This window comes from Mastigoproctus giganteus, chromosome 5 (assembly GCF_048544385.1).
Source record: "Mastigoproctus giganteus isolate SK-2022 chromosome 5, ASM4854438v1, whole genome shotgun sequence".
Lineage (NCBI taxonomy): Eukaryota > Metazoa > Arthropoda > Arachnida > Uropygi > Thelyphonidae > Mastigoproctus > Mastigoproctus giganteus.
The window spans coordinates 47,193,921-47,197,505 of record NC_143579.1 but is presented as its reverse complement, the minus strand read 5'-3'; the positions used below and the strand labels follow the sequence as shown (position 1 = coordinate 47,197,505).

Genomic DNA, 3,585 nt, shown 5'->3' with positions numbered 1-3,585 from the left:
CGTTTTGTCACTGTTTTCGGGTTAAAAAATGAATGGTACTTTGAACGAATTATGAATCGATATTACTGTACAGACGCGTGTCATTATTAGAGCTGAAGGCGGAAAATATGCTAGAGAGAGAGAGAGAAAAAGAGAGAGATCGGCGTTGGAATGTACATGATGACTGTTACAGTGTTTTCATTTGGACTCAAAGTATGATTCTTCGGCACACATTACAACAATTTTTGGGCGATATTTTAATTTTTTGAAGTACAGAGCTATGATGCTCAATACGTTCCACGTTATCAATATTTGTAGAAGAATAAGAGAAATTTACCTCAATATAATACGTAGAACACTTCCCTGTGATACTCTCCAGGAATTAAAACGAATGAAAGATTAACGTAAAATGATCACAGTACAAAATTAACTAAAATTCAAAAAACAATTTAAAAACATTAATTAAAAATCAATTAAATATATACAAAAAAAATTAAAATATATACAAAATTTTTAATTTTGTATATATTTTATTTGTGAATTTAAATGTGCAGTATAAGGATATGTTAAGAAATTAAAATTTATATATAAATTTGTGATGACTTGAAATCTAATCCAGATCAATTGTTTAAAACGTAGTCATGTCACATTCCAAGTAGTTAAGCGATATTGGATAAAATATTTTGCTGATCTAAAAATGAAAGCAGTCGTGGCCGAGTGGTTAAGGCGATGGACTTGAAATCCATTGGGATATTCCCGCGCAGGTTCGAATCCTGCCGGCTGCGGATTTTTTTATTTATATTTCTTTTATCTTTTAGTTAATATTGTGCTGCGTTTAATAATAAGAAAATAAATCGATTTTAAAACTGTTGCTTTTTTTTTTTTTAATCAAGATTATATATTTCATTGAAGTTAAATACAAAAAATATTTTAAGATTAGACAGTAGCATTCAACATTAAAAAATCTGCCACTCCTGTTATATGGCACGTATGATCTCATCTTATTAAATATGATAAACGTTCTGCTTATATTTGCGAAGCTTAAATAAGAAGTGAAAGAACTGTTTATTTTTTTGAAATACAGTTACCTTCCCCTCTTCCTCCCGAACTAAGCAATGCTTTTTTTTTTTCAAATATACTTTCTATACAGTTACCAAAACACGAAATTCTTATAATTAAAAAAACAGCAAAAAAAAAAAAAAAAAACATATATATATGTATTTTTTTCTCTCCGGAAATTATATTCTCATTTAACTGAAAACAGTGAAATATACGTCAACTCCATTTACACCAAATAAATTAAATGCATTTTCTGTTGATACTGATAAACTTATAGACCTATATAACTATACTGATAGACTTATATAGAGAAGTTTATAAGATATAAACTTCTCTATAAGTTTATTTCTTATAAACAATATAATAGAGAATGTAATGTACAATATAATAGGTTACATTAAGATAGGCAACCTATTTTTCTTGCTAATACGTGATTTTATAATGAAAAAAAAAAAGCCATAAAATAAATAATAATAATAATAAATTAAAAGAATTAGTTGCACATTTTTGCAACTAATTCTTGATTAAGAATTTTTTGCAAATTCTTTCTTAAATCATTCTTAATTTTTCAAAATCATTCTTAATTTTTTGCAAATTCTAAATTAAGAATTTGCAAAACATTCTTAATTTAGAATTTAGAATTTTTGAATCAAAACTCTGGTTAAGGTCTCCTGGGACCAATCATAGTTTGCACCCGAGGGTGAGGATACTTAGAAAGAAAATAGGGATTTGGATGTTTTAGGCTTAGACATATGTCGAAACACAAAATTTAAAGCTAATACCATAATTTCGTAGTGCTTTTTATTGATTTACTTATTTTATAGGCAGTTTGTAAAAAAAAAAAAAAAAAAAATCCTTAAACTTGCTGTGTGAAGTTGTGGTGAAACTGCATTTAGCCAAGCTATGCGGTACGAGTAGTGTGGATACCGTGCTATAATGTCATGTGATGTCGATTGGCCTCTTGACTCGTGCGATTATGGAACCCCAATCACCTGTTTACCGTCCTTACCACGGGGAGGAGGACCAATTATTACTTGAATCAACCCCCTCCCCAACTACATCCATAACGAATTCCTAAAGAAGATTATAATTGTTTTTGTTCGGGTATAGGCCCGTCACCAACTTAGCCCGTATTGCGACATTGTGCATTATGTCTGTACAAGTACCAGGGCAGATCATGGAGTCTTGTCAATGATATATAGGAATTTTGCTAGCAGGGGACAGGGAGGTGATAATCCCGTTATACAAAGCAATGGTCAGGCCACGCCTAGAGTACTGTGTACAGGTCTGGAGGTCTCATTTTAGGAAGGATGTAGAGTTGCTAGAACAAGTACAAAGAAGGGCAACAAGATTGGTGAGGGGAACAAAGGGGTGCTCTTACCAAGAAAGGAGGCACCTCCGTAGCCAGGTGGGCAGGAGCGGCAGTGCGTAGCACACGCTTCTTGATTAGACCGGGGTTCGAGCCCGTGACCACCAAATACGGAGGATGCGGCAGGTCAGGGAATGACCACCGCATATTCCCAGGTGAAGGTTGGCGTCAGGAAGGGCATCCGGCCGTAAAAATTGCATGCCAAAAAAAACAATAAAAACGCACCCCATATAATAATGGGAAAAGGCGAGGACAAAAAAAAAAAATTATTATTATTATTATTGAGATGCTTAACTGTAAGAATTTACGAAGATCTCACGTTTTCGGCAGTGATATCTCCTCAGGAATTTTTTCGCTCAGTACATTTCCAGTGCGGTTCCACTCAAATTAGTATCAAGAAACGCGAGGCCTTCGTAAACAATCAAATTGATATCGTTATTTGTAAATACTTTCTCGCCAATTCCTAGAGACTGTGATCGTTGCGATTTTCCACTTCTACATCACCGATTTTTTTTTTTTTTTCTTTTCTTTTCTTTTTCTCTCTTCTTCAAACCGGTGTCGATAACGATTTGAGGGCAAAATGTTAGTTCGCAACGATCAAAAGGTACTTCTTCTTCTTCTGCAAGATGCTAATTTAGATCTTTATGGTGACAGTTTTTAACAGCTAAAAGTACCTTAAAGTTGTGCACCATTGTACAAGCACAGACACATTTCGGACTTCTTTGGCAGGAAATCATCTTATTCTGGTCATGGCAATTACATGGCATCCCTGGAATGTTGCTGCGGCACCCCGGTTGAAAACCACTGATTTAAACAGTAATTTTCTTTAGGTCACAGCATTTATAATGTATTTATTTGTTCACTTAGTACAATTTACAATTTAAAAAGGAAAAATCAAAATGGAGCAAGCATTGGTTACTGAAAAGGGCTCAGTTATTCACGTGAATTAGTGAACCAGTAAATTGGCACAACTTCGTGGGTATGGACGGGCATGAACTTAGTTGTGAACTAAGTTCATGCCGTTCACAAGTACGCCACTTGTGCGTACTTGTGAACGGCACTAAGTGCCCCACACGTACAGTTTGTACGTGTGGCGCACTTAACAAACAGTCATGTCAGGTTTGGTAATTAACAAATTCGTGCCAGTTTAGGGCGCGCGCGCACACACACACACACAC

General features: G+C 34.4%; 1 non-coding gene across 1 annotated transcript; it reads left to right on the top strand.

The window, feature by feature from the left end:
- The first annotated feature begins 682 nt into the window (after positions 1 to 682).
- TRNAS-UGA (transfer RNA serine (anticodon UGA)) lies at positions 683 to 764 on the top strand. Its single transcript has one exon. It is a non-coding gene; the product is annotated as a tRNA-Ser (tRNA).
- Positions 765 to 3,585: the final 2,821 nt, after the last annotated feature.